We start from the raw sequence: 12,297 nt of genomic DNA, 5'->3' as shown, positions 1-12,297 counted from the left end.
AACAAAGTCAGTTGGAATGCCAAAGATAAGGTCTGAAAGGCCAGTTTTGAGCAAAAATGAGGTTACAGTTCCCTCTACTGGTTGTTGAAAATTTTAAATTGTATATGTTTAAATGTATGGATTTGCCTTATTTGTAACTTGTAACTTGAAACTCACCAATCAAATGTCTAAGGCTATCTCCAGCCAATGAAAAGTAAAGCCCCATTTATGATGTCAATCCCCAGCCAATGAGAAGTGTACACCTCTTCAAACAAAGGACCCAAAATACTATAAAGGTCTGATTAAGACTGACATTGTTACTCAAGCTTTGGACAGGAGTCCCTTGAGCCACCAATTGCTGGCAAACTCAAAGTTCAGTCCCAGGCAGGCTCTTTTTTGACCTTTTTTTAAGTCCCAGGTAGGACTTAACCCACAGCCTCCAGCAGGGGGCTCACTCCAGGAGCTTAACTGGGTTAAGTCCTACCTGGGACAAAAAAAAAAAGGTCAAAAAAAGCCTGCCTGGGACTGAACTTTGAGTTTTGCAGCCTCAACTGGCCCCCCTTTTGGCAACTGGCAACCAACCTTTATATTTTGCAGCCATGGAGCACCTCCCCACCCAAAAAAAAAAAAATTATTCCTCATAGGGATTTGAACCGCTACCAGCACTTTAACAATTGAGCCATAAGAGCTCTTAGGCTCAAAGTGTTTGAAACTAATACTTGAGGCGCTGATGGCCACCAGCTGGGCTCAAGACCTTATATATTAGTTCTGAACACTTTAACTATAGGCTTTCCTATAGCCCAATGGAGCACCTCCCCACCTAAAAAAAATGTGATGTTTCACTCCAGCTGTGGCAGGAGTGCTTTTGCTATCAGGGAGCTCACACGGGATGGGTGTGTGTGTGTGTGTGTGTGTGGTTATTGACTATGTCTAGTTGTATCTTATTACTTATTTCTCTGATAAAAAATGGTTTAAAAATAAATAAATAAATAAATAAATAAAATAAAAGTTGTGAGTTCCTCTTACTTTTTTTTTTTTTTTTTACAAAAAAAGCACTGGACATGACTATTCTGATACCAGTGTTTTCATCACTGAGAAATTATGTGCTCATAAATGTAACTGAGAGGATTTTGATAATTCACTACATGGGTTCTTAACCTGGGATCCATGCACCCCGTGAGGGTCTGTGGACCAGGTGCAAAAAACATTTGTGTTTATGTGCATTTTTCTGGGGAGTGGGTTTATAGCTTTCATCAGATTCTCAAAAGTGACCATGACCCCTAAGAGGTTCAGAACCATTCTTTTACTTAATGTAAGGAAGCTGACTGGATTTTTAGACTGGACACAGTTTTTCCCAGGGACCTGAAGTTCAGCCTATATCTTGCTTGTTAGCCCCCCCCCCCCCCGCCTATAAGTCAATCTCACAGATAAGATGAGGGCAGATAAGTTGAGGGTTGAACAAAAATCATGGAATTTTCTACAATCCTCAGATAAGTCAGGGGTTAAACTTAGGGGGGGTGTCTGACTATAGTTTTGTCTGATTTTACCCAAGGCCAGATCCTGAAAAATAATCTACTAGCAATTGTTACCTAAGAAATGTACAGTATCTAATTTATTAAAAACATAGTAAAAGATCATAAGATACATTTTTATTCTTTTTAAATTCTGGTCTTCACCACCTTTTTGTAAATGCTAGTGCAGTGTAAACAATATACCAGTAAAACAGTGGTTCCCATCCTGGGGTTCATGTACCCCCAAGGGCACTCTACTGGACCTTTTGGGGTACTTGAAAAAGAATAATGGCAGAAAAAGGCAGGTCGTGCTCCAGAATGCCTTGCAGGGCCAGCAAGGTAGGAAGGGAGGTAGCTACTTGGCTGTGAATGCCCCACCTATAGTTAGGTTTTGGTCATCAATTCATGAATGAACCAGCACTAAGACTGGTGGAGAGCAGCAGCAGCAGCAGCACACAAACCTGGGGGGGGGGGGAAGAACAGTTTAGCCCCTTGCTATGTGCCTGCAGCTGAATCTGATCCACACTTTCCTGGGAGTAAGCCCCATTGACTATAATGGGACTTACTTCTGAGTAGACACACATAGGATTGGATGGGTGGCTGTGATGGGTTGCCTGCACCTCCATAGGAACCTGGAAGCAGCAAGTGCCAGGTGAGCTGCAGCAGGAGCACTGAGCAGCACATGGTGCCCAAAGCAGGCCTGGCTTGGCCTCATCATTGTAATAATCATCTCATCATTTCTGCATAATTCACCAAGCTGTATTCTATTCCAGTTCCTAAAGGTAAGCTGCTGGCTCTTATGATTGTCCCCAGCCCCCTGCACCTCTCAAACTGTATATATGCACTTTCCTGGAAGTAAGCCTGATTGAACATGATGAACCCTGGCATAGCTGGTCGAGAAAGGGGTAGGGTGATCATCTTGCCGCAATGACCAGAACTGGGAAACTAGGCAAGAATCCGTATGGAGACTCGCCACTTAAACTTACACGCTCATTCTACCACATCCAGGGGAACCTGATGTGCCAGCACTACGGGCTTTGGGTGCTGCCAAAGAGCAAATAAACAAACAAACAAAAATAAAACATGACACCAAAATTAGGAATTTGAATCGCTACATGGAATGTATGGACTGGGCGACATGTGGGCCTAAAGGAAATAATTGCTAAGGAATTATTAAAATGACATATCAATTGCTGCATTAACTGAATTACACCTTACAGGGTCTGGAATGCTAACCATACAAAATTATGCAGGGGATGGATAGAGTGGATAGAGAGATGCTCTTTTCCCTCTCACATAACATAAGAACCAGGGGACATCTGCTAAAATTGAGCATTGGGAGAGTTAGGACAGACAAAAGAAAATATTTCTTTACTCAGCATGCAGTTAGTCTGTGGAATTCCTTGACACAGGATGTGGTGATGGCATCTGGCCTGGATGCCTTTAAAAGGGGATTGGACAAATTTCTATGATAAGTAAAAGTCCATCATGGGTTACAAGACATGATGTGTATGTGCAGCCTCCTGTTTTTAGAAGTGGGTTACCTCTGTAACAGGGTTGGGCAAGTTGCCTTTTTCTTTAAGGGGTTTTAAGTTGGTTGCTAGGCAGAAGAAGACCTGGGATTGTTCATGTGCAGTTAATTTGCAATCTGGAGTATAAAAACCTGGGTGTGGGTTCACATAGGTAGGGAGAAGAGCAGGAGAAAGGAAGTGGGGGGTCAGTAGTCCTTGTGCTGGAGCATGCTAGAAAGAGTATTATGTGGCTGACTGGCCTGTAATGTTGGTAACTCTTAGTCTTCTGTTAAGTTACTTAATCTTTCTTATTTTGTTATGTTACTGTAAATGCATGTACTATAGTTTATGGAGCTACAAGAACTCCCTTAAAGACTAACCTTTTAAAATAATTAAATCCTTCTATTTTGAAAATTAATTGCAACACATTTTATTGACCAAGGGAATGTACTTCAAAAGAACCTGAGTTCTTTATGGTATTATAAGTGGACCACAATACCCTCAAGGGTTAGGTGGATGAGGGTGGTGAAGGAGGATGTGAATTGCATCCTGCCAGGGTCTGGGAATTCCCCCTAATCTTTCCCTGACTCCTGAGGTGATAATTGTGACAATCTCAAAATACCAGATGAAAGGGATGGTACCTGGTTGCGGGTCTCTTGTTGCCCTGTGTGCTCTCAGGAGTATTTGGTGGGCCATTGTGAGATACCAGAAGCTGGACTAGATGGGCCTATGGCCTGATCCAATGGGGCTGGCCTGTAATGTTGGTACCTCTTAGTCTCCTGTTAAGTTACTTAATCTTTCTTATTTTGTTATGTTACATGAAAGTGGCATCCTGGGGGGAGAGGAAATGCTAATTCTGTGGGTAAAACCCTTGTGATCAGCCTTATCATCAACAGCTGTTATTAGCTCAGATTATTTCATGTTCATTTTTTCTCTTTTTATTCTGAGTTTCATGCTATTTAGGATCTGCATTACATGATTTATGCTATTAAAAAAACCAATAATGATGCAACTAAAAAACAAAAAAACTGTGCATGTCTGTGCATATTTATGTATGAGTAAATGCCTTCCAGCTCAACCCTCATTTCTCTTGCAATTCAGAAGTACATTCTGAGTGCTATAGGATATGATGCATGATCTGAGATGCTGGAACAACTACAGCCTACTGGTGGAATTGAAACCAGATAGAGGCAGCACCACTTCCACTGGCAAATGCACACCAGATCCTGACTTCATGGCACTGGAGGTAGCATGCCAAATATTGCTCCTCTTACCTGGTAATACTCCACTTGCTACCTCCAGCACTCTAGTTGGCTGCTCTTCTCTCCTCTACACTTCTGTTTGTCCCCCTCTTCCTTTTTGAATCCAGGGAGTAGAAGTAGGAGGATCACTGGAGCCAAGAGGGTAGATGGAAAAGGGAGTTCCCTGCCCTTCTGTCATCGGCTCTACCTACTTCAGTAGGCCTCAGGGATAGGCTGACCCTATTCAACACTGTGCACACACAGCGCTCATAGACAGAGAAGAAAATAAGAAACACGAAGCATGCAGTCAATGTGACCAGCACAAGACAGAGACAATGAAAGACAGGGGGAAGTTGATGGTCTTTGGCAAGGCTGCACCACAGCCCAAGGTTGCCTTTGCTTGTTCTGCAAGGCTTGAGAGCCTTGTCTTGCTGATGCCTTTGCTGGCAAGAGAGCCAATGAAAGACAATTGTGAAAGGACACTCAGCATGCAAAGGAAACATAACAACTGCTGCCCTCACAATGTTCATGACAAGATACCTTATCACATGTCCTCTCAGAATTCTGATTGCAGGCACTCTGTCCCCAATGGATGCCACACACAAATGCCCAAGTGAAACGCCCACTCCCCCAGCCCAAGACAGGAATCAAGGATAGGGAGGCAATGTCATTCCTCAACTTGGTGATGCTGCAGATTCTCTAGGATGACAAATGTCTCCCTGTCACAAACTGAGTTGCCCAACCAGCACTGCCTTTTGCAACTGCTAATAGCAGTGAGTGTATGCTGGCTTGGTGAATTCCAGGTGCTCCAACCATTACCACTCCTTTGGACTTTGTTTTTTAGAACTGGGGCTTTGCCACGTGGGGGAGAAAAAGTTGGGCATGTCGCTTCATTTGAACAGAACCAGGACTGGAGTGCCCAGGTGAAGAGTCATGTCTTTGAAAGTCTGGGGTTGAAACCTCCACTCTGCCTCCCTGAGCCTCTGGTGGCTCAAGCTAGTGTGTCTTGGGGTACTGGACTGCTGCTAGGTGTTCTGCTTGGTGGGAGAGTACATTTGTCTCGGCCTAATGAAAAAGGAGTGAGGCTTCTAGAGGTAGGCCTTGGGCCTTGGTGCTTCCTTGGTGATTTAAAAGCTTTGACTGATACATTGTCTGTTCTGCCAAGTTTATGGTGATCTTGTAGGAAGCTGTGGAAGACTCTGAGAGCTAGGTGAATGGCTTTCAATTCTAGGGGGTTTATGCTCCACAGAGCCTCTAGGAGTGTCCACTTGCCCTGAGTGAAAAGACCCTCAGTGTGTGCACCCCATCCTAATGAGCTGGCTGTGATGGTTCTGTGTGGAACCTCCACACTCACCCCTTTCATGAGTCTTTCCTTCTGCAACCATCAGTGAAAGGAGGGGAGAAGCAGGGAAATTCTGATGTGTAAGTGAACCCAGCACTCTATTTGTGGCTGAAAGGGATGGAGGACTTTTAAAAGCCACTTTGTGTGAAACTGAGCCCAAGTTACTAGGTCCTGGAAAGAGATTAGTATTCCTAGCAGCCTGGATAATTGCATCACATCCAAGGAGCTGGATCTGAGAACTAATTTCAGGAGTCCCTTTAGCTTTAGACAACACTCCTGAAATGGTGCTGCCCTAAAGGATCTTGTATTGATGAGAACCCTGAGGTGTTCCAAGGTCTAGGAAGAGACAAGGGAACTCTTTGTATGATTGACCACATATTCCAGGAATTCCAGGGATTTAATTGTATTCAGGATACTGTTCAAGACTTGAACCCTGGAGGGTGCCCTGTGTAGAAAATTGTCCAGGCAGGGGTAAACAAAGATCCCCTATTGGCGCAGAAGAGCCACAACTGCCACCAAGATCTTGGTGAAGACCCTGGGGAATGATGCCGACCCGAGTGTGAGTACTCTGTATTGAAAGTGATACCAGTGCAACAAAATCTGAGATAATGCTTGTGGGCCCTCCTGATTAAATATGGAGGTACACCTCTGAAAGATCTATGAAACAGAGGAAATCTGCCTTCCCCAGGGAAGCCAGAACTGATTTGATTTTTTTCCTGTGGAATTCATGTTAGACTCTGAAACAGTTTAACCACGTGAGATCCAGAAAAGCTGTTTTATGAACAAGGAAAAATACCGAGTAGACTCCGAGCACACACATCGGCATACACAGAGGGCCACCAGTGTGCAAACTTGAGGAAATTGCCCCACCAGCACTGGGTCTTTGAGCGGCATGGCATCAGTTAGTTCTTCCCTTGTCCTGTTTAGAGGATTGGCTGGAAGATTGAAAATTGGAGGACTTTGCTGTGTGGTGATGCAATATAAATTTGCTCAACTGAGCTCTAATTCAGGTTGTCCTTTGGGGCGAAAAGACCATCCTTGGCCTCAAAAGACTGATGCGGAGGGTTAACATTCTCTTTGCGATTAGTAGACAATCTAATGGTCATGACAGCACTTGGAGAATGAGGCAGTTGGCACCATGACTTCTCTGGACTGTCGCTGCCCTCGCCGCTTGACAGACTCGGGGGGGGGGGAATAATGCGGGGGAGCCCAGAAGCTCCCGGCACAAAAGTGCCTAGAAAAACATTTAAGCTCCCCACAGCTGAAGTGGCCCCTGAGGGAGCTTCACCACATTTTCCCTCCATTGCCTTAAAGGACTGACACATACTCAAGGGGGGGGGGGAATACAAAAATAGTTTACTTCAGTGAAAAAGATGAGTGAAACAGCCCCTCAAACAAGGGAGCAGAGTGACTTGCAACCTCTCCCCAGCAAGGCAAGGCCAAACTGGGAAACAAGAGCCCTCTGGTGGAGGAGGTCATGTGACTTGATTAGACCCTGCCTAGCAACAGAAGGGCAAACCCATACTAGGGAATGCACCCTCCCTCCACTGGAGAACTGTCCTTTCTCACAGAGCTCCACTGCAACCCCATCAGGAGCGGGAAAACTCATGCTGTCAACCAACCAACAGGGTACTGCTGCATGTGCACCCAGGAGACATCGCTCTTCTGCACAAACTCTGCAGGTGCATTCTAAACCAGAGGTCATGTGTTGCTGATGGTGCTGGCTATGTCCTGCTCCACTCTCAGTGTTTCTTTACACTCTACTTGGGGATCTTTATAACAGGGCCAGAGGACACCTGATCCTCCATATGGATGTCTGGGCAGACCACGAGGAAAGCCCACTGCATGCCTAGCAGTGGTGTCCAGTGTGAGGCAAGCCCAAGGTTACCTTTGCTTGTTCTGCAAGGCTTGAGAGCCTTGTGTTGCCGACGCCATTGCTGGCAAGACAGCCAATGAGAGTCAGTGGCGAAAGAGCACTCAGCATGCAAAGCAATCAGTTTGCACTTTGCGCAAACAACTGCTGCCCTCACATTCATGGCAAGATACTTTGCTATCATGCATCTCAGAATTCTGATTGCAGGCACTCTGTCCCCAGAGGATTCCAACTGCAAATGCCCTGGTGAAATATCCCCGTCCCCCCCAGCCCAAGACAGGGAGCAAGGGAAGGGAGGTAACGTCATTCCTCAACTCAGTGATGCTGCAGATTGATCTCCTGTTTGTCCTTTCCATGTTGACAAATGTCTCCCTGTTGCAACTCTGTTGCCCAACCATCCCTGCCTTTCGCAACTACCAATAGCAGTGAGTGTTTGGTGAGTGTACAGCTTGGTGAAGTCCAGGTGCTCCAGCCATTGTCACTTGTGGTCAAACACTCATTTGGACTTCTTTTGTTATTTAGGACTGGGGCTTTGCCACATAGGGGAGAACAATCATTGAAGTCTTGCCCTAAAGAAGAGAATAAACTTTGGCAAGGAACACAAACTTTGGCAAAAGGAATGTGAGAAGATGATATGGGAGGCCAACAAAGACTTTGAAGAGCTCGGGTAAGATGGTGGAAAGTCTCATCAAAGATAAAATTGTAAAACACATAGATGAACAGCCTTCCTGAGGGAGAATTAGCATGGCATCTGAAAGTGTAAGTCATGTAGAGGCATACCTAGAGGGGGGCAAGTGGGGCAAATGCCCTGGGCACCAACCCTCCAGGGGAGCATCCTCATGCCTCATCCCCCCGCCACCTGTTTGCCTTTTTTCTTTAAAGGGAGAGAAGCAAGCAGCTCTGCTAGCTTCTGTCCCTTTAAAAAAAACCTCCTTCTGATGGAGGAGGGGCACCCAGGATCACTCCTGGAGAGGCAGCAAGAAGCTGCTTCTCCAGAAGTGATCAAACGCCAGACTGGAGTGGCCCACTCTCCCCTCCTCCTTTAAGGAGGAGAGGAAATGGGTGCCCTAGAGAGGCAGTGTGACAGGAGTCCCACTCTCGTCGCACTGACACTCTAGGATGCTCCTTTCCTCTCCTCCTTTAATAGAGGAGGGGAGAGCGGGCCTTCCCAGTCCAGTGTTCGAGTGCTGCTGGAGAAGCAGCTTCTTGCTGCCTCTCCAAGAGCAATCCTGGGTGCCCCTCCTCCATGTCTAAGGGCATCCCTCAGGGGCAGAAGGGAAGCAGCATTTTGGAGAAGCATGCCACTTTCTGGGCCCCGATGGAGCCTTCCGCGCCACTTGTAAGCAGCACAGAGGTCCCCCTTGGAGTGGTCTGGGGCTTCTGGAAGCAGCGCCCAAGAGAGGCGAGCTTCCAGCAGTCCCAAACTGCTCTATAGGAGACTTCGTGCTGCTTACAAGTGGCGCGGAAGGTTCCATCAGGGCCTCAGCTGCCTCCTTCGTTCCCCCTTTTTTCAAAGGGGGAACAGAGGAGGTAGCAGCACAGAAGTAATTGTGGTAATGATGACGTCACCGCAATTACTTCCAGGTCAGGGGTGAGAGGGTAGAAAAGGGGGTGTGGGAGTGAAAACGGGGTGTGGGGGCAGAAAACGGGATTGCCCTGGGAGCTGGGACCCCCAGGTACACCACTGAAATCATGCCTCACAAACCATTCAGAATTCTTTGAAAAGGTCAACAGGCATGTGGGTGTAGGCAAACCCATGTGTATTATATATCTGTGCTTTTCAACTTGTTCATAAATGAGACAGGGATAAGCAGCAAAGAGGCAAATTTGTGGATGACACTAAACTTTTCTGGGTGGTGAAGACCAGAAGGAATTGTGAAGAGCTCCAGAAGAATCTCTCCAAACTGGGAGAATGGGCAGCAAAATGGCAGATGTGTTTCAATGTAAATGTAAAGTAATGCACATTGGGGCAAAAAAAATCAAAACTTCATGTACAGGCTAATGCATTCTGAGCTGTCTGTGACGGATCAAGAGAGAGACCTTAGGGTGCTGGTGGATAGCTCAATGAAAGTGTCGACCCAGTGTGCCATGGTGGTGAAGATGGCCAATTTCATATTCAGGATAGTTAAGAAGGGAATTGAGTTAATTAGGGAATTTTTGGTGTACTTTAGTCTAGAAAAAAGGGGCTTGAGGAGGGACATATACATGATTGAGATGTACAAAATTATGCAGGGGATGGATAGAGTGGGTAGAGAGATGCTCTTTTCCCTCTCACACAACACCAGAACCAGGTGATGTCAACTAAAATTGACTGTTGGGAGAGTTAGGACAGATAAAAGAAAAAAATTTTTAACAGTGTGTAATTAGTCTGTGGAACTCCTTGCCACAGGATGCAGTGATGACATCTTGTCTAGATGCCTTTGAAAGGGGACTGTACAAATTTTTGAAGGAAAATCCATCATGAGTTACAAGCCATGATGTGTATGTGCAACCTCCTGATTTTAGAAGTAGGCTACCTCAGAATGCCAAATGCAAGAAAGTGGCACTAGGATGCAGGTCTCTTGTTGCGCACTCCCTGAGACATCTGGTGGGCCACTGTGAGTTTCAGGAAGCTGGACTAGATGGGCCTCTAGCGTGATCCAGTGGGGCTCTTCTTATGTTCTTAAGGTGCGAGATACAGAAGACATGTGAAGCAGAGTTAATGGTTCAATCAAATAAAATGTGAATGTGACCGTGGCCAAGAAGAGTGGGTGAAGTCACTAACTGAGAATGAACATTGAGCATGGGTGGCCCATCAGAAGAGTTGCTAGTACCCCAATGCTTTGGGCTATAGTCACAGGCAAAAGAGATACTCTAAGAAACATGCTTCGTCGGAATCATTTGCTATATTTCTGTTGAACATGTTGATTCTAGAACCAAAAAAGCATTGATCAGCCCTTATTTCCTGTCAGATACAGTTTCAGGTACAGGAATGGATTTTATCATTGCTTGCAGGTCTTGGGATCAAAAGAACCAAACCCCCTGAGCAGTGGGGGTAGCTAATGATCGTGTAGCCCAGTGCCAAGCTCAAAATGTTGCCCCGGAAGTGACGTCATGCCCAGGCTTTTTCAAAAGTGAAAAGGCATCTATCTGCTACCTGGGGTCAAAGAAGATTTATAGCCCCCCCCCCCCCGACAAGATCAAATTAATTAAGTAAATAAATAAAAAGTGTGCCCCTGGTAGGTTCGAGGCACTGTGTTGGGGTGAAGAGGGATGGTTATTCTTCTCTTGCTAAATATAAGAGGGGCACCTCTTGAACAACAATCATTCTCATAGGTCAGTTCTGAGTTAAGAAAATCCACTTTTTGTTTTATAAGGCAACTGTGTTTTCATTTTCTGGTTGATTAGCCATAACGTTTGATAGAATACAGATATTCCAATGGGGTTTGTTTCATTGCATTCTACATTAAATTACCTTTCCAATGATATATAACATGATGGTATTAATAATATATATCAAGATTTTCACAATTTTGGTTACTAGTGTCAAGCTCAGCTTGTTGCCCCCCAAAACCTTGATGCCTGGTGCAACTGCTACCTCCTGCACTCCCTTAGCTATGCCACTGTTCACCTCCTTTACCTTTTTCTCCTATGAGGTAAGTATGTGAATTAAACCACCTATAAATCTGAGGTAAAATTTTCTTCTGATGCTCTGAAACAAACTTCTTCATAACAACTAGAGGCTCCAAGGTTTTATTTAAGCCAGGTAAATAGTTTAGGTGGGAAAATCTTTTCCTGCTTACTGAGGGAGGTATCTGAACTCTTAACCTTTTCTCAGCACTGTGTCCTGTATCCTTGTAAGAGATACATACATTCCCTGAATAAATTCTTGTATAAGAAATATAAGCCAATGGGCAAAAATATAGTAAATCCCATACTGTACCTTTGGCTGAGAATCATGTGGGTTTCTATCATCTATGACTTCTCAGCCTCAGTCCTGGCTCATGGTTGTCCATGGCAAGTCAATACTTTCGGCAACTTCTGAGTTATGGAAGATGAGAGATGACAACACTGAGGTGGGGTTTATTCAGCCCCTGGTTTAACTGCTACTTCCTGCTTTCCATTTGCAGTACCAGCAACAGCATACCTATGTTGGCCGTGAGTGTCTGCAATTGTGCCCAAGAACCTAAATTGCCAGTATCAATCAAGCCATGTCCCTTGCTGAACGAGAACAGGAGCATATGGCTTTAAAGGCTGGAGTGTTTTTGGTAAAAGTAAATGATGGATGGGTTGATGGATGGATAGGATGCTATAAGTAAAGAGGATTTTTAGAAGTACTCTGATTTCAATTTGGGTGCTTTACAACTGAAGCAACTTACAGTATTATTCCTTTGTTTTTTTTCACCACAGTCTTAGCCCCAACAACATTCGTTATTTTTGTTCAGTGGAAAAAAATGGTTGGTATGTAATTTTTCAAAGTGAACATGCTTCCTCTTCTAGATAATCATATTAGGGGGCTCAGATGTGTCAGAGTGCAACATAGATTTACTGTGCATCCTATGAAGAAGGTCCTAGACCAGGGGTGCTCAATAGGTGGATTGCGATCTACCAGTAGATTGCGAGGCAAAATGAGTAGATCGCGGAGTGCCGACCCCCCCCCTTTCAGGTGCCTCTGGGAGGAAACGCCGGGAGTAAGGCCCACTGTACTCAATGGGGCTTACTCCAGGTTAGTGTGGCTAGGATTGCAGCCTCACAGCCTAATCCTAGGCATGTCTACTCAGGAGTAAGTCCTGTTATACTCAGTGGGGCTCAAGGTACACCAACATACATTGTACACATAAATGTTATATGTTATGATGGC

Source organism: Tiliqua scincoides, chromosome 1, assembly GCF_035046505.1.
Source record: "Tiliqua scincoides isolate rTilSci1 chromosome 1, rTilSci1.hap2, whole genome shotgun sequence".
NCBI lineage: Eukaryota > Metazoa > Chordata > Lepidosauria > Squamata > Scincidae > Tiliqua > Tiliqua scincoides.
Note: the sequence above shows the minus strand (reverse complement) of the source record.